The sequence below is a fragment of the Pseudophryne corroboree genome, chromosome 4 (genome assembly GCF_028390025.1).
Source record: "Pseudophryne corroboree isolate aPseCor3 chromosome 4, aPseCor3.hap2, whole genome shotgun sequence".
In the NCBI taxonomy this organism is placed as follows: domain Eukaryota; kingdom Metazoa; phylum Chordata; class Amphibia; order Anura; family Myobatrachidae; genus Pseudophryne; species Pseudophryne corroboree.
Genome location: NC_086447.1, coordinates 860,483,846 through 860,503,482, shown reverse-complemented (window position 1 = coordinate 860,503,482; position 19,637 = coordinate 860,483,846). Strand labels below are relative to the sequence as shown.

General features: G+C 48.6%; 1 protein-coding gene across 4 annotated transcripts in view; it reads left to right on the top strand.

The window, feature by feature from the left end:
* The window catches only part of STON1 (stonin 1), a 242,663-nt gene that overhangs the window by 108,412 nt on the left and 114,614 nt on the right, over positions 1-19,637 (top strand). Inside the window, exon 1 of one of the 4 annotated variants that reach the window (XM_063918692.1) lies at positions 16,603-16,678. The exons of the other annotated variants lie outside the window; for them this stretch is intronic. The gene's annotated coding sequence lies outside the window, so the exon portion shown is untranslated. Of the gene's footprint in view, positions 1-16,602; positions 16,679-19,637 lie in introns of those variants that run through there. 4 annotated transcript variants of the gene reach the window in all.

Here is a 19,637-nt window from a genome sequence, read left to right as displayed (position 1 = left end):
TGATACTAATACACACACAAACACACACACTGACACTCATACTGAGATACACACAAACACACACACTGACACTCATACTGAGATACACACAAACACACACACTGACACTCATACTGAGGCAGAGGCACACACACCCATACTGAAACACACACACTGATACGGAGACACACACACACTCACTCATACTGAGGCAGAGGCACACACACACTGATACTGAGACACACACACGGATACTGAGACACACACACACGTACTGAGACACACACAAACACACACTGACTCATACTGAGAAACACACTGATACTGAGACACACACACACACACTTATACTGAGCCACACACAAACACACACTGACACTCATACTGAGAAACACACTGATACTGAGACACACAAACAGACACACACACACACTCATACTGAGACACACACTGACACTCTGGGACACACTCATATTGGAGGCACACACCCACTACCACAGTAGTTACCTCCAGCTCTGATCACAGGAGCCAGTCTCCCAAAGAGCAGGCAGGCCAGGCAGAGCCACAGACAGACCGCGGGGAGAACTGGCAAAGTCGGGGGGCGTGGCCTAATCACGGCTATGTGGCCACGCCCCCTTTAAAAAAAAAAACCACAGCACAAAGCAGCAGTCTATGGAGGCGGCTCCGGCCGGCAGAAAAGGGACATGGTGACGGGACCGGCCGAGGGGGAAACCACCTCTCTGCTCACTGCATAGCTTCTGCACAGAGGTGGCAACTTAAAGAAAATCAGTGGTGGATCTTGGGACACTGGGTAGGGTATAGTGGCCTGGTATGGCCAAAAAGCATCAGCTGCCAGTCACTCGATTTAGCAGCGTTGCAGGACTACCCGCAGCGCTGCTACTAGTAGTGTGTCCATGCCGCCGGGTGTCCTGCTGCTGTATTGCATGGGGGCTACAGGGAGGGGGGCTAACCATCAAAATGACAAGGGCTCCTGGCAGCCTCAGCGTGCCGCCCCCTGAGTTCCCTGCGCTCATAGGCAGCTGCCTAAAGCTGCCTAGTGGAAGCGCCGGCCCTGCCTGCTGGCAACAGACTCCCTGCATCGAGGGACTGAGGAGAGAGAAGCAGACCTACTTCTGTGAGTTTCAAGGCTCTGCTTCTTAGGCTACTGGACACCATTAGCTCCAGAGGGATCGGTACGTCCCAGAGCCGCGCCGCCGTCCTCCTCACAGAGCCGGAAGATAGAAGCCGGGTGAGTATAAGAAGAAAAGAAGACTTCAGAGGCGGCAGAAGACTTCATGATCTTCACTGAGGTAACGCACAGCGGTGAAGCTGTGCGCCATTGCTCCCATACACCTCACACACGGCAGTCACTGTAAGGGTGCAGGGCGCAGGGGGGGCGCCCTGGGCAGCATATAAACCTCTCTCTGGCAAAAAAATAATAATATATATATATATATACAGCTGGGCACTGTATATATAAAGAGCCCCCGCCAGTTTTTAGTATATTTGAGCGGGACAGAAGCCCGCCGCCGAGGGGGCGGGGCTTCTCCCTCAGCACTCACCAGCGCCATTTTCTCCACAGCACAGCGCTGAGAGGAAGCTCCCCGGACTCTCCCCTGCTTATTCCACGGTGAAAGAGGGTTTTGAAGAAGGGAGGGGGGCACATAATTTGGCGCATATATATATGTAAAAACAGCGCTACTGGGTAAACATATATTTATATAGTGTTTTTTCCTGGGTCATATAGCACTGGGTGTGTGCTGGCATTCTCTCTCTCTGTCTCTCCAAAGGGCCTTGTGGGGGAACTGTCTTCAGATAAGAGGATTCCCTGAGTGTGTGGTGTGTCGGTACGCGTGTGTTGACATGTCTGAGGTAGAAGGCTTTCAGGGGGAGGAGGAGGAGAAAATTAATGTGGTGTCTCCGTCAACAACGCCGACACCTGACTGGATGGATATGTGGAATGTTTTAAGTGCTAATGTAAATTTATTGCACTAAAGATTAGACAAAGCTGAAGCTAGGGAACAGCCAGGGAGTCAACCCATGTCTGTCCCTATGTCGCAGGGACCTTCGGGGTCTCAAAAGCGCCCACTATCCCAAATAGTAGACACAGATACCGACACGGATTCTGACTCCAGTGTCGACTACGATGATGCAAAGTTACAGCCAAAATTGGCTAAATGTATTCGATATATGATTATTGCAATAAAAGATGTTTTGCATATCACAGAGGAACCCCCTGTCCCTGACTCAAGGGTACACATGTATAAGGGAAAGAAACCTGAGGTAACCTTTCCCCTCTCACATGAGTTGAACGAATTATGTGAAAAAGCTTGGGAATCTCCAGACAAAAAACTGCAGATTCCCAAAAGGATTCTTATGGCGTATCCTTTCCCGCCAACGGACAGGATACGGTGGGAATCCTCCCCTAGGGTGGACAAAGCATTGACACGCTTATCCAAAAAGGTAGCGCTGCCATCCCAAGATACGGCTACCCTCAGGGATCCTGCTGACCGCAAGCAGGAGGTTACCTTGAAGTCCATTTACACACATTCTGGTACCTTACTCAGACCGGCGATTGCGTCAGCCTGGGTTTGTAGCGCTGTGGCAGCATGGACAGATACCTTATCAGCGGAACTTGAGACCCTAGGTAAGGATACCATTTTTATTGACCCTAGGGCATATAAAAGATGCTGTCTTATACATGAGAGATGCTCAAAGGGACATTAGTCTACTGGGTTCTAGAATCAACGCTATGCCGATTTCTGCTAGACGGGTCCTATGGACCCGGCAATGGACAGGTGATGCCGACTCAAAGAGGCATATGGAGGTTTTACCTTACAAGGGCGAGGAATTGTTTGGGGAAGGTCTCTCGGACCTGGTTTCCACAGCTACAGCTGGTAAATCAAATTTTTTGCCTTACATTCCCTCACAGCCTAAGAAAGCGCCACATTATCAAATGCAGTCCTTTCGATCACAAAGAAACAAGAAAGTACGAGGTGCGTCCTTTCTTGCCAGAGGTAAGGGCAGAGGAAAAAAGGTGCACAACACAGCTGGTTCCCAGGAACAGAAGTCCTTCCCGGCCTCTACAAAATCCACCGCATGGCGCTGGGGCTCCGCTACAGGAGTCCGCCCCAGTGGGGGCACATCTTCGAGTTTTCAGCCACATCTGGGTTCACTCACAGGTGGATCCCTGGGCAATAGAAATTGTTTCCCAGGGTTACAAGCTGGAATTCAAAGAGGTGTCTCCTCGCCGGTTTTTCAAATCGGCCCTACCAGCTTCTCCCCCGGAAAGGGAGATAGTGTTAAATGCAATTCACAAATTGTATCTTCAACAGGTGGTAGTCAAGGTTCCCCTGTTTCAACAAGGGAGGGGATATTACTCAACCCTGTTTGTAGTCCTGAAACCGGACGGTTCGGTCAGACCCATTTTAAATTTAAAATCCCTGAACCTATACTTGAAAAGGTTCAAGTTCAAGATGGAATCGCTAAGAGCGGTCATCGCCAGCCTGGAAGGGGGGACATTTTATGGTATCTCTGGACATAAAGGATGCATACCTTCATGTTCCCATTTATCCACCTCATCAGGCGTACCTGAGATTTACGGTACAGGATTGTCATTACCAATTTCAGACGTTGCCGTTTGGGCTTTCCACGGCCCCGAGGATTTTCACCAAGGTGATGGCGGAAATGATGGTGCTCCTGCGCAAGCAAGGTGTCACAATTGTCCCGTACTTGGACGATCTCCTCATAAAAGAGAGATCAAGAGAGCAATTGCTGAACAGCGTCTCACTTTCACTGAAGGTGTTACAGCAACACGGCTGGATTCTCAATATCCCAAAGTCGCAGTTGGTTCCTACGACTCGTCTGACCTTCTTGGGCATGATTCTGGATACAAACCAGAAAAGAGTTTATCTTCCGATAGAAAAAGCTCAGGAACTCATGACTCTGGTCAGGAACCTATTGAAGCCAAAACAGGTGTCAGTGCATCACTGCACTCGAGTCCTGGGAAAGATGGTGGCATCATACGAAGCCATTCCCTTCGGCAGGTTCCATGCGAGGACTTTCCAATGGGACCTACTGGACAAGTGGACCGGGTCACATCTACAAATTCATCAGTTGATCACCCTGTCCCCCAGAGCCAGGGTATCTTTCCTGTGGTGGCTGCAGAGTGCTCACCTTCTAGAAGGCCGCAGGTTCGGCATTCAGCACTGGATCCTGGTGACCACGGACGCGAGCCTCCGAGGTTGGGGAGCAGTCACACAGGGAAGAAACTTCCAAGGTCTTTGGTCAAGTCAAGAGACTTGTCTTCACATCAACATCCTGGACCTGAGGGCCATATACAATGCCCTACGTCAAGCGGAGACCTTACTTCGCGACCAACCAGTTCTGATCCAGTCAGACAACATCATCGCAGTGGCTCATGTAAACCGCCAAGGCGGCACAAGGAGCAGAGTGGCAATGGCGGAAGCCGCCAGGATTCTTCGCTGGGCGGAAAATCATGTAAGCGCACTGTCAGCAGTGTTCATTCCGGGAGTGGACAACTGGGAAGCAGACTTCCTCAGCAGACACGACCTGCATCCAGGAGAGTGGGGACTTCATCAGGAAGTTTTCGCACAGATTGCAAGTCAGTGGGGACTGCCCCAGATAGACATGATGGCATCCCGCCTCAACAAAAAGCTACAGAGGTATTGCGCCAGATCAAAAGGCCCTCAGGCGGTAGCTGTAGACGCCCTAGTGACACCGTGGGTGTTCCAGTCGGTCTATGTGTTTCCTCCTCTTCCTCTCATACCCAGGGTGTTGAGAATAATAAGAAAAAGAGGAGTGAGAACAATTCTCATTTTTCCAGATTGGCCACGAAGGGCCTTGTATCCGGATCTGCTGGAAATGCTCATAGAAGATCCGTGGCCTCTTCCTCTGCGATGGGACCTGTTGCAACAGGGGCCCTGTCTGTTCCAAGACTTACCGCGGCTGCGTTTGACGGCATGGCGGTTGAACGCAGGATCCTAGCGGAAAAAGGCATTCCGGTGGAGGTCATTCCTACGCTGATAAAGGCTAGGAAGGACGTGACAGCTAAATATTATCACCGTATATGGCGAAAATATGTTTCTTGGTGTGAGGCCAGGAATGCTCCTACGGAAGAATTCCATCTGGGCCGTTTCCTTCACTTCCTACAGACTGGAGTGAATTTGGGCCTAAAATTAGGCTCCATTAAGGTTCAGATTTCGGCCTTATCCATTTTCTTTCAAAAAGAATTGGCTTCTGTCCCAGAAGTACAGACTTTTGTAAAGGGAGTGCTGCATATTCAGCCTCCTTTTATACCTCCGGTGGCGCCTTGGGACCTTAACGTGGTGTTAAGTTTCCTTAAGTCGCACTGGTTTGAACCGCTTCAAACAGTGGAGTTAAAATATCTCACTTGGAAGGTGGTCATGTTATAAGCCTTGGCTTCGGCTAGGCGAGTGTCGGAATTTGCGGCTTTGTCTCATAAAAGCCCCTATCTGGTTTTCCATATGGATAGAGCGGAATTGCGGACCCGTCCTCAATTCTTGCGTAAGGTGGTGTCATCTTTTCATATGAACCAACCTATTGTGGTGCCTGTGGCTACGCGAGACTTGGAGGATTCCGAGTCCCTTGATGTAGTCAGGGCTTTGAAAATTTACGTGGCCAGAACGGCTAGAGTCAGAAAAACAGAAGCACTGTTTGTCCTATATGCGTCCAACAAGGTTGGTGCCCCTGCTTCAAAGCAGACTATTGCTCGCTGGCTCTGTAACACGATTCAGCAGGCGCATTCTACGGCTGGATTGCCGTTACCAAAATCTGTTAAGGCCCATTCCACTAGGAAGGTGGGCTCGTCTTGGGCTGCTGCCCGAGGGGTCTCGGCACTGCAACTATGCCGAGCTGCTACTTCGTCGGGTTCAAACACATTTGCAAAGTTCTATAAGTTTGATACCCTGGCTGAGGAGGACCTCCTGTTTGCTCAATCGGTGCTGCAGAGTCATCCGCACTCTCCCGCCCGTTTGGGAGCTTTGGTATAATCCCCATGGTCCTTACGGAGTCCCCAGCATCCTCTAGGACGTAAGAGAAAATAAGATTTTAAACCTACCGGTAAATCTTTTTCTCGTAGTCCGTAGAGGATGCTGGGCGCCCGTCCCAAGTGCGGACTACTTCTGCAAGACTTGTATATAGTTCTGCTTACATAAGGGTTATGTTATAGTTTTCATCGGTCTTGGACTGATGCTATGTTGGTTTCATACTGTTAACTGGTTAATATATCACAAGTTATACGGTGTGATTGGTGTGACTGGTATGAATCTTGTCCTTGGATTAACAAAAATCCTTTCCTCGTACTGTCCGTCTCCTCTGGGCACAGTTTATCTAACTGAGGTCTGGAGGAGGGGCATAGAGGGAGGAGCCAGTGCACACCCATACCTAAAGTCTTTCTTAAAGTGCCCATGTCTCCTGCGGAGCCCGTCTATCCCATACTTACCGACTTTGTATTTCTCCTCTCTGGTTTCTTGGGGGGGGGACACTGTGACATCACTAAGCCCCGCCCCCACTTCGGAAAATGTCGCGATTCGCGGGTCTGCAGGAAGGGGGCGGGGCTAAAATGACACAATTTGCGTCATTTTAACCCTTTTTCCACCCGACGGACCCGCGAATGCGGGAGGTTATCTCTCCATCCTGCCCGCATCACTAGGGTGCGAGCAGGATCCGGGAGACCTGCCCACTCTTCCGGGGGTGCGGGGGGCTACCCCAAAAAACGGGAGCCTCCCGCAGCTTCCGGGAGAGTAGGTAAGTATGGTCTATCCCCATGGTCCTTACGGAGTCCCCAGCATCCTCTACGGACTACGAGAAAAAGATTTACCGGTAGGTTTAAAATCTTATTTTTTTAAAGGTCAAACTCCATGCACATCCCATAAAATCAGGAGCACGATGTTACAATGTGTCATTTGCAGATTTGCACTTTTAGAAATGACACATATTGTGCCATAGGAAGATGTATATGTTCTGAAGCTGGGACGATCTGAAGAGCTGTCCCTGTCTTTTTAGCAGTTGTTAACAGTTGGATTTGCACACGTTTCAATTGGACTGAGCTGGGGCGATGTCATTTGCTTCATAGGCCATTGAACTAAACATAAGAAAGGAGCTAAATCCATTTTACCCCCAGCTGTCCGTGTAATGACATCCCTGAAATAAACCACAGTTTACTTCCTTTCATTGCTGGAATTCCTGAAATTGTGGATTTCTTGATGTGTTTTTCTTTCCCCTTTACAGACAAAGTCAATTGAAAAGCTATTAGGGGAGATGTAGCTTATTTTAAAAACTTCTCCTCTCGCACTGGAGATGATCTTACTGGGGATATGTTAAGCTGATTACTCCGAACCAATTCCGAGATACATCCTTGGGAGAAAAAAAAAAGATGCAGCAATAAATAAATAAATAAAACTCCACAGATTATTGGGAACGCTCAACTCTAATCTTAATGCAGCATGTCCCGACGTTTAGCAGAAATCACCATTCCCCCCCCCCATGTGTATTCCAGAAGATCTTATATAAATAAGAGCCGAGAATGTTCCGGGAAAAGGAAAACGTTATTTTCCAAAGCAGATTTTTGCATTCATTCTTTTTCTTTTTTTTTTTCCAGGCTGTGTAAATGGTATTTCCGGTCACATTTCTGAGCTAAATACTACACGTGTTTGTGATTAGATGGTTAAAAAGGAATATGGATAATATTTGGGCTCAGAGGCGCGTCGTCTTACTGACATATAACGGCATAGAATGCGCGCAATGGAATTTGCTGCGCTATATAAGATACCGTTAATAAATAAATAGTAAATAGAATTTAAATGACATCGACGGTACACCGGCCGTTTCTCTGTGTATTTTCTTTTCTTTACGCAATTATCTGGCAATAAAAATCATATTCTGAAACATTTCAATTACTACAATTATTTAAATGTCTGCAACCTGTGCAAACAGAGAAACGTAATCATAAGAACTAATGAATGTGTATAGTAAAATTCTGCGGGTCGCATTAAGTTTACCAATCTGTAGAGAATGTCATAATTGAATTGCTTCTCGCTACCTCAGTTTTAATGAAACTGTGCTATTAACAAATACGGAACAGAGAGTTTCATTTGAGTGTTCCGCTGTCATCGGCTGTAGTCGGCTTGTTATTATTATCCTGCGATAAATAAGTAAATAAATAAAGTACAATAACAATGATATAGCATGTAGAAAAGTAACGGAAGGAGATAGAAACTAGTGATGGTTTGTTCTCTACAATTGAAAGTGTGGTTCTCTTTACACAACATTAATCTATGTTCTGCATAGAACACTGGAGATAACCCTGGGTGGGGGTTGGATATAGGGGGTCATTCCGACCCGTTCGCACGCAGCGGTTCATCGCTGCGGTGCGAATGGGTCGGAAATGCACATGCGCTGCGCCCGCAATGCGCACGCACGCCGTTGCCCAGCGACAGCCGTCGCCGGGTAATGACCAGAAGAAAGAAGAAAGTGATCGCAAGAAGATTGACAGCGGGGAGGCGTTCCGGGGCGGATACTCACCGTTTTCCGGGCGTGGAGATCCAAACGCAGGCATGTCCAGGCGTTTGGAGGGCGGTTGTCTGACGTCAATTCCGGGACCTTCATCACTGGATCCATCGCACAGGGTAAGTAACTGCAGGGCTGGTCTTGCTCTGCACAAAACTTTTTTAGCATAGCAGGGCTGCACAAGCGATCGCAGCCCTGCTATGGTAAAATACACTCCCCCTTAGGCGGCGTCTAGTTGATCGCACGAGCAGCAAAAAGTTGCTGCGTGCGACCAACTCGGAATGACCCCCATAGGAGTAACTCTACAAACTGCTTATGAGAGAGAATGTAGTGAGTCAGTTGTATTGTACTGGATGAATCAATGTAATATTTGGACTAGTTTTTGTCTTTCTCTGGAATACAGGTTATTTCTAGCAGCTGTTTGTAACTTTCTCTATCGTCCTAGTGGATGCTGGGGTTCCTGAAAGGACCATGGGGAATAGCGGCTCCGCAGGAGACAGGGCACAAAAGTAAAGCTTTCCGATCAGGTGGTGTGCACTGGCTCCTCCCCCTATGACCCTCCTCCAAGCCAGTTAGATTTTTGTGCCCGGCCGAGAAGGGTGCAATCTAGGTGGCTCTCCTAAAGAGCTGCTTAGAAAAGTTTAGCTTAGGTTTTTTATTTTACAGTGAGTCCTGCTGGCAACAGGATCACTGCAACCAGGGACTTAGGGGAGAAGAAGTGAACTCACCTGCGTGCAGGATGGATTGGCTTCTTGGCTACTGGACATCAGCTCCAGAGGGACGATCACAGGTACAGCCTGGATGGTCACCGGAGCCTTGCCGCCGGCCCCCTTGCAGATGCTGAAATATGAAGAGGTCCAGAATCGGCGGCAGAAGACTCCTCAGTCTTCTAAAGGTAGCGCACAGCACTGCAGCTGTGCGCCATTTTCCTCTCAGCACACTTCACACGGCAGTCACTGAGGGTGCAGGGCGCTGGGAGGGGGGCGCCCTGGGAGGCAAATGAAAACCTATTTTGGCTAAAAATACCTCACATATAGCCTCCGGAGGCTATATGGAGATATTTAACCCCTGCCAGAATCCGTTAAGAGCGGGAGACGAGGCCGCCGAAAAAGGGGCGGGGCCTATCTCCTCAGCACACAGCGCCATTTTCCCTCACAGAAAGGCTGGAGGGAAGGCTCCCAGGCTCTCCCCTGCACTGCACTACAGAAACAGGGTTAAAACAGAGAGGGGGGGCACTAATTTGGCGTTAGAAATATATACAAAAGATGCTATAAGGGAAAACACTTATATAAGGTTGTCCCTATATAATTATAGCGTTTTTGGTGTGTGCTGGCAAACTCTCCCTCTGTCTCTCCAAAGGGCTAGTGGGTCCTGTCCTCTATCAGAGCATTCCCTGTGTGTGTGCTGTGTGTCGGTACGTGTGTGTCGACATGTAGGAGGACGATGTTGGTGAGGAGGCGGAGCAATTGCCTGTAATGGTGATGTCACTCTCTAGGGAGTCGACACCGGAATGGATGGCTTATTTAGGGAATTACGTGATAATGTCAACACGCTGCAAGGTCGGTTGACGACATGAGACGGCCGACAAACAATTAGTACCGGTCCAGACGTCTCAAAAACACCGTCAGGGGTTTTTAAAACGCCCGTTTACTTTAGTCGGTCGACACAGACACAGACAGGGACACTGAATCCAGTGTCGACGGTGAATAAACAAACGTATTCCTTATTAGGGCCACACGTTAAAGGCAATGAAGGAGGTGTTACATATTTCTGATACTACAAGTACCACAAAAGAGGGTATTATGTGGGATGTGAAAAAACTACCATAGTTTTTCCTGAATCAGATAAATTAAATAAAGTGTGTGATGATGCGTGGGTTCCCCCCGATAGAAAATTATGGGCGGTATACCCTTTCCCGCCAGAAGTTAGGGCGCGTTGGGAAACACCCCTTAGGGTGGATAAGGCGCTCACACGCTTATCAAAACAAGTGGCGGTACCGTCTATAGATAGGGCCGTCCTCAAGGACCAGCTGACAGGAGGCTGGAAAATATCATAAAAAGTATATACACACATACTGGTGTTATACTGCGACCAGCGATCGCCTCAGCCTGGATGTGCAGAGCTGGGGTGGCTTGGTCGGATTCCCTGACTAAAAATATTGATACCCTTGACAGGGACAGTATTTTATTGACTATAGAGCATTTAAAGGATGCATTTCTATATATGCGAGATGCACAGAGGGATATTTGCACTCTGGCATCAAGAGTAAATGCGATGTCCATAACTGCCAGAAGATGTTATGGACACGACAGGGGTCAGGTGATGCAGATTCCAAACGGCACAAAGGTGTATTGCCGTATAAAGGAAGAGGAGTTATTTGGGGTCGGTCCATCGGACCTGGTGGCCACGGCAACTGCTGGAAAATCCACCGTTTTTACCCTAAGTCACATCTCTGCAGAAAAAGACACCGTCTTTTCAGCCTCAGTCCTTTCGTCCCTATAAGATCATATCTGCCCAGGGATAGAGGAAAGGGAAGAAGACTGCAGCAGGCAGCCCATTCCCAGGAACAGAAGCGTTCCACCGCTTCTGACAAGTTCTCAGCATGGCGCTGACACCGTACAGGACCCCTGGATCCTACAAGTAGTATCCCAGGGGTACAGATTGGAATGTCGAGACGTTTCCCCTTCGCAGGCTCCTGAAGTCTGCTTTACCAAGGTCTCCCTCCGACAAGGAGGCAGTATGGGAAAAAATTCACAAGCTGTATTCCCAGCAGGTGATAATTAAATTACCCCTCCTACTACAAGAAAAGGGGTATTATTCCACACTATATTGTGGTACTGAAGCCAGAAGGCTAGGTGAGACTTATTCTAAATCTAAAATTTTTTTGAACACTTACAAAGGTTCAAATCAAGATGGAGTCACTCAGAGCAGTGATAACGAACAGGAAGAAGGGGACTATATAGTGTCCCGGGACATCAGGGATGCTTACCTCTATGTCCCAAATTTGCCCTTCTCACTAAGGGTACCTCAGGTTCGTGGTGCAGAACTGTCACTATCAGTTTCAGACGCTGCCGTTTGGATTGTCCACGGCACCCCGGGTCTTTACTAAGGTAATGGCCGAAATGATGATTCTTCTTCGAAGAAAAGGCGTCTTAATTATCCCTTACTTGGACGATCTCCTGATAAGGGCATAGTCCAGGGAACAGTTGGAGGTAGGAGTAGCACTATCTCGGATACTGCTACAACAGCACGGGTGGATTCTAAATATTCCAAAATCGCAGCTGATCCCGACGACACGTCTGCTGTGCCTAGGGATGATTCTGGACACAGTCCAGAAAAAGGTGTTTCTCCCGAAAGAGAAAGCCAGGGAGTTATCCGAGCTAGTCAGGAACCTCCTAAAAACAGTGCATCATTGCACAAGGGTCCTGGTAGAAAATGGTGGCTTCCTACGAAGCAATTCCATTCGGCAGATTTCACGCAAGAACTTTTCAGTGGGATCTGCTGGACAAATGGTCCGGATCGCATCTTCAGATGCATCAGCGGATAACCCTATATCCAAGGACAAGGGTGTCTCTCCTGTGGTGGTTATAGAGTGCTCATCTTCTAGAGGGCCGCAGATTCGGCATTCAGGATTGGATGCTGGTGACCACGGAGCCCAGCCCGAGAGGCTGGGGAGCAGTCACACAAGGAAAAAATTTCCAGGGAGTGTGATCAAGTCTGGAGACTTTTCTCCACATAAATATACTGGAGCTAAGGGTAAATTTATAATGCTCTAAGCTTAGCAAGACCTCTGCTTCAAGGTCAGCCGGTATTGATCCAGTGGGAAAAACATCACGGCAGTCGCCCACGTAAACAGACAGGGCGACACAAGAAGCAGGAGGGCAATGGCAAAAACTGCAAGGACTTTTCGCTGGGCGGAAAATCATGTGATAGCACTGTCAGCAGTGTTTCATCCCGGGAATGGAAACTGGGAAGCAGACTTCCTCAGCAGGCACGACCTCCACCCGGGAGAGTGGAAACTTCATCGGGAAGTTTTTTCCACATGATTGTAAACCGTTGGGAAATACCAAAGGTGGACATGATGGCGTCCCGTCTGAACAAAAAACGGGACAGGTATTGCGCCAGGTCAAGAGACCCTCAGGCAATAGCTGTGGACGTTCTGGTAACACCGTGGGTGTACCAGTCGGTGTATGTGTTCCCTCCTCTGCTTCTCATACCTAAGGTGCTGAGAATTATAAGACGTAGAGGAGTAAGAACTATACTCATGGCTCCGGATTGGCCAAGAAGGACTTGGTACCCGGAACTTCAAGAGATGTTTACAGAGGTCTTATGGACTCTGCCGCTAAGAAGGGACTTGCTTCAGCAAGTACCATGTCTGTTCCAAGACTTACCGCAGCTGCGTTTGTTGGCATGGCGGTGGAACGCCGGATCCTAAGGGAAAAAGGCATTCCGGAAGAGGTCATTCCTACCCTGGTCAAAGCCAGAAAGGAGGTGACCGCACAACATTATCACCACATGTGGCGAAAATATGTTGCGTGGTGTGAGGCCAGGAAGGCCCCACAAAGAAATTTCAACTCGGTCGATTCCTGCATTTCCTGCAAACAGGAGTGTCTATGGGCCTCAAATTGGGGTCCATTAAGGTTCAAATTTCGGCCCTGTCAATTTTCTTCCAGAAAGAATTGGCTTCAGTTCCTGAAGTCCAGAACTTTGTCAAGGGAGTATTGCATATACAACCCTCTTTTGTGCCTCCAGTGGCACTGTGGGATCTCAACGTAGTTCTGGGATTCTTCAAATCACATTGGTTTAAAACCAGTCAAATCTGTGGATTTGAAGCATCTCACATGAAAAGTGACCATGTTCTTGGCCCTGGCCTGGACCAGGCGAGTGTCAAATTGGTGGTTTTTTTCTCAAAAAAAAAGCCCATATTTGTTTGTCCATTCGGACAGGGCAGAGCTGCGGACTCGTCCCCAGTTCTCTCCCTAAGGTGGTGTCAGTGTTTCACCTGAACCAGCTTATTGTGGTGCCTTGCACCTACTAGGGACTTGGAGGACTCCAAGTTGCTAGATGTTGTCAGGGCCCTGAAAATATAGGTTCCAGGACGGCTGGAGTCAGGAAAACTGACTTGCTGTTATCCTGTATGCACCCAACAAACTGGGTGCTCTTGCTTTTAAGCAGACTATTGCTAGTTGGATGTGTAATACAATTCAGCTTGCACATTCTGTGGCAGGCCTGCCACAGCCAAAATATGTAAATGCCCATTCCACAAGGAAGGTGGGCTTATCTTGGGCGGCTGCCCGAGGGGTCTCGGCTTTACAACTTTGCCGAGCGGTTATTTAGTCAGGGGAAAACACGTTTGTAAAATCCTACAAATTTGATACCCTGGCTAAGGAGGACCTGGAGTTCTCTCATTCGGTGCTGCAGAGTCATCCGCACTCTCCCGCCCGTTTGGGAGCTTTGGTATAATCCCCATGGTCCTTTCAGGAACCCCAGCATCCACTAGGACGATAGAGAAAATAAGAATTTACTTACCGATAATTCTATTTCTCGGAGTCCGTAGTGGATGCTGGGCGCCCATCCCAAGTGCGGATTATCTGCAATACTTGTACATAGTTACAAAAATCGGGTTATTATTGTTGTGAGCCATCTTTTCAGAGGCTCCGCTGTTATCATACTGTTAACTGGGTTTAGATCTCAAGTTGTACGGTGTGATTGGTGTGGCTGGTATGAGTCTTACCCGGGATTCAAAATTCCTCCCTTATTGGCCCTCATTCCGAGTTGATCGGTCGCAAGGCGAATTTAGCAGAGTTACACACGCTAAGCCGCCGCCTACTGGGAGTGAATCTTAGCTTCTTAAAATTGCGACCGATGTATTCGCAATATTGCGATTACTAACTACTTAGCAGTTTCAGAGTAGCTCCAGACTTACTCTGCCTGTGCGATCAGTTCAGTGCTTGTCGTTCCTGGTTGACGTCACAAACACACCCAGTGTTCGCCCAGGCACTCCCACCATTTCTCCGGCCACTCCTGCGTTTTTTCCGGAAACGGTAGCGTTTTCAGCCACACGCCCCTGAAACGCCGTGTTTCCGCCCAGTAACACCCATTTCCTGTCAATCACATTACGATCGCCGGAGCGAAGAAAAAGCCGTGAGTAAAAATACTTTCTTCATAGTAAAGTTACTTGGCGCAGTCGCAGTGCGAACTTTGCGCATGCGTACTAAGCGGATTTTCACTGCGATGCGATGAAAAAGAACGAGCGAACAACTCGGAATGAGGGCCATTGTGTACGCTCGTCCGGGCACAGTACCTAACTGGCTTGGAGGAGGGTCATAGGGGGAGGAGCCAGTGCACACCACCTGATCGGAAAGCTTTACTTTTGTGCCCTGTCTCCTGCGGAGCCGCTATTCCCCATGGTCCTTTCAGGAACCCCAGCATCCACTACGGACTCCGAGAAATAGAATTATCGGTAAGTAAATTCTTATTTTTTCATCATTTTGTAGAACAGGCTTATATGTAATAATGGATCTATTCCCACTATATGGGGTCAATCCAGTTAGCTGCGAAGGGTGCGACGTGCCGTTGCAACGGTGCTTAAACGTCGGCAGTGACAACTGATCTTGCACCCTTCGGGGGCTCGAATCAGCCCTAATTTGAATAAAATTGCTCGGACCTCTATGGGGTGGCGAGCAGTTTGTGCAAATTCAGCCCGCCATAAAGTGCGGCCCCTGCCGCGATGATTCGCAGCTGTGAAGATATCGCAGCTAATTGGATTGACCCCTATGGGTGTCGTGGACACTCACGAGTAGGAATAGTCCTGTTTTGTCGGGATACCGGCTGGCAGTAGTGTCTGCTGTCGGGATTCCATCGTCGTTTTCCTGACCACTGGGATCCCAACAGTCGGCAAATTGAGCGCATCCCGTTCAGACAGGATGCGGTCAAGATCCCGCCGGACGGAATCCCGGTGGTCGAAATACCGACACCGGAATTCCGACTGGCACAATCCCGACATATTCTCCCTACGTGGGTGTCCACGACAACCATAGAGGGAGAATAAATTAGTGTGCCGAGCGTAGCGAGGCACCGTGCCCACAGCGTGGCGAGCGCAGCGAGCCCGCAATGGGCTGCGTTCCACTCGCCACCTCTGTCGGGATTGTGCTGGTCGGGATTCCGGTGTCGGTATTTCGACTGCCGGGATCCCGTCCAGCGGGATTTCGTATTGATCCCGTTCAGACTTGTTCTTCCACAATAAATGCATAATAAATGATAATAAGTGATGGTATCTTATGAATGTACAACTACAGTATGTTAAGTGGTGTACAGTCCTGAAAGAGCCCCATTACGATTGATACAACATGAATCTGGAGACCATCCGGCTAAGTATCCCGTGTGAGCAGTAGGTCTTCACCTCTCAGTAGCCTCATGCGGTGGCACTGGTGTACGTAGCCCAGCACTGCCAGCATTAAGCACTGAGCTTGTGTATGTACCTACAGCATTGTGTCTTATTGCACTTTACAATCCAGATATATGTACAACATTATTCTTCCTGTATGGTTGCAGTACTTGGCGTATATTTATTAATTATCGGATATATCCTGGTATAGGCTACAAAGGCAAACGCCATTCCGGAACTTGGAAAAGTCAACACTGACTCAGCCCCCATAGAAACCTATGGTGGGTGCTTTTGCGATCACAGGGGATTGCAGCAATATGTGCTGTGGTCCACTATGCATCCATCCAGGGGATACTTAATATTTACGGGTACCCACAGGCCTCCCCTCAAAAACACTTCCATATGCACTTTTATAAATAGGCCGCTACCACCGCTGCCAGCACCACCCTCCCCGTCGCGACGGTTTAGATAATATTATCACATGCCTACTGCATCAAAGATACGGCTGTGATAAATAGGCATGTAAGTATTATTCCTATAGCCCCTATGTATGGGAATAGTGTCAGCAGCAGAGGGGAGTTCAGCCTATCAGTTGACATACAAGCCATAGGATTTTGCAGTCTGCTTAATACCAGATAGTCAGCTTTGATGTTATAATAGTCTACAAAGCCTATGTAATATTGTACACAGGTTGGGCACAGTATCCCTGCTCTCAGCATGCCGGCGATCAGAATCCCAGCAGTGAAATTCCAACAGATTTTGGTAAGTATTGTCACCCTAACGCTCCTCTCCTGCAGCCTAACCCTAACCATCCCCACCTGCAGCCTAACCCTCCCCTCCTGCAACCTAACCCTCCCCTCCTGCAACCTAACCCTACCCTCCTGCAACCTAACCCTACCCTTCTGCAGCCTAACCCTAACCATCCCCACCTGCAACCTAACCCTACCCTCCTGCAACCTAACCCTACCCTTCTGCAGCCTAACCCTAACCCTCCCCTCCTGCAGCATAACCCTAACCATCCCCACCTGCAGCCTAACCCTAAGTCTCCCCTCCTGCAGCCTAACCCTAACTCTCCCCTCCTGCAACCTAACCCTACCCTCCTGCAACCAAACCCTAACCCTCCCCTCCTGCAACCTAACCCTAACCTCCTGCAACATAACCCTACCCTTCTGCAGCCTAACCGTAGCTCTCCCCTCCTGCAGCCTAACCCTAACCCTTCCCTCCTGCAGCCTAACCCTAACCGTCCCCTCCTGCAGCCTAACCCTAACCCTCCCCTCCTGCAACCTAACTCTAATTGTCCCCTCCTGCAGCCTAACCCTAACCCTCCTGCAGCCTAACCCTAACCCTCCCTTCCTGCAGCCTAACCCTAACCGTCCCCTCCTGTAGCCTAACCGTCCTCTCCTGCAGCCTAACCGTCCTCTCCTGCAGCCTAACCCTAACCCTCCCTTCCTGCAGCCTAACCCTAACCGTCCCCTCCTGTAGCCTAACCGTCCCCCCCTGTAGCCTAACCCTAACCGTCCCCTCCTGAAGCATTACCCTAACCCTCCCCTCCCCGCTGCCTAACCCTAACCCTCCCCTCCTGCAGCCTAACCCTAACCTTCCCTTCCTGCAGCATTACCCTTACCCTCCCCACTGCCTAACCCTCCCCTCCTGCAGCCTAACCCTTGCAGGAATAAATTAGTACTTGTAACAATAGCACATAAGAACTTTCGATGGTCATTCACAAATATGCAGCCGACTGTCCATGGGACCATCATTTATATATAAAATGTATGGCAGTGTGTGTCATCAAGGCCCGGACTGCTCACTTCTCTGGGGAAGTAGGCAGGATCTGGGAGGCTGGTTTTCTCTCCCAGAAGAATTTATTAGGGAGATGTATCAAGTAGTGTAAAGAGTGGAGAAATTGTCCATAGCAACCAGTCAGATTCTACCTATCGTCTTATTGAATGTTCATGATAACTACTACCTCAAAGCTGATTGGTAGCTAAGAGCAACTTCTCCACTGCTTGATACACCTCCCCCTAAATTTGGTTGTGTGAATTGGGATTGTTGATTGCCAGAATATGATTAGTTGCTATAAGCAATACTTCCACTTGTACTCTTCAGCAGGTTTAGTAATTCTCTCCCTCTGAGGCGTCACAGGGTGTGGTATCACCTGGTGCACAAAACAGAGCACACACCCCTGCACGTACCGCAAAAGATGCATGGCCATGAGGCCACTCCCCCATCTTCCTCACTCAGGGGGCGTGCATTCGGCTGCCCCCCGGAAACTTTAGCTTCACTGCTGGCTTCCACTCATTAATAGAAGCTGCAGATACTGTCACCCCTTCCAAAGGGGACATCCGGCTGTGGTCTGGACCCCCTGGGCCTGTACCCTCATAGTGCGCCTGTGATCCCCTTTGTTATCATAATATGGTTATACCTGTAACTCCTCACCAATCTTCCCCCATATTCACAATGTAAAAATAAAGAACAAATGGTGTTTCCATATTATTATTATTATTTTTTTTAAATCAGTCTGCAATGCATTCTGTGCGACTGTACCTGAGAGGTACAGTGTACTCAGCATCCCACTGCAAGAGGAGACAGCAGAGCTCACTGACAGTACAGACTCTGTTCTACTTAAAGACATTGGCACAGTGCGAGCTGTCACTTAGCATATACATTACCAGCTGTCAGTTTTCACAGGGTTTATTTTCTCTTTTTTTCTATTACAGTGTTGCCATTTGTGCCACTAGCTGGCAGTAGGCTGCTACGGTTCATACACAAGGATGTGTAATATTAATATCTCCAAAAAAGTTTAAAAAGTAATGAAACAGCGATAATAGGTTTGGGGGTTGTTTTTGGACACAGTGAAATAAATAATAAAATTAAAGCAAATGTTAGAGTCAAAATGAGTCGTCAGGACAGGAAAGGGTTACCTGCTGATGCAGATATTGGGCCTGATTCAGGAAGCGAAAAAAGCACACAACTGCAATAGCTGACATATTGCAGACCTGGGGGCCACTGCTCGGTAGGGTACACAATGGGCAGAAGTTACTACTGAATAGAGTGACTGAGTGTATGTTTGCAGTTCCAGTTACAATCAAGGGCCCTCATTCCGAGTTGTTCGCTCGGTAATTTTCTTTGCATCACAGCGATTTTCCGCTAATTGCGCATGCGCAATGTCCGCAGTGCGACTGCGCCAAGTAAATTTGCTAAGAAGTTTGGTATTTTACTCACGGCATTACGAGGTTTTTTCTTCGTTCTGGTGATCGTAGTGTGATTGACAGGAAGTGGGTGTTTCTGGGCGGAAACTGGCCGTTTTATGGGAGTGTGTGAAAAAACGCTGCCGTTTCTGGGAAAAACGCGGGAGTGGCTGAAGAAACGGGAGTGTCTGGGCGAACGCTGGGTGTGTTTGTGACGTCAAACCAGGAACGACAAGCACTGAACTGATCGCAGTGGCAGAGTAAGTATCGAGCTACTCAGAAACTGCTTAGAAATTTCTATTCGCAATTTAGAGAATCTTTCGTTCGCAATTGTGCTAAGCTAAGATTCACTCCCAGTAGGCGGCGGCTTAGCGTGTGCAATACTGCTAAAAGCAGCTTGCGAGCGAACAACTCGGAATGAGGGCCAAGATGCGCTGTGGTCTGCAGCTGCTGCATATGTGACGGCGTTACGCCATATACTGTATGCATCACAGACACTGGGGTAAATTTACTAAGATGGGAGTTCTATTTAA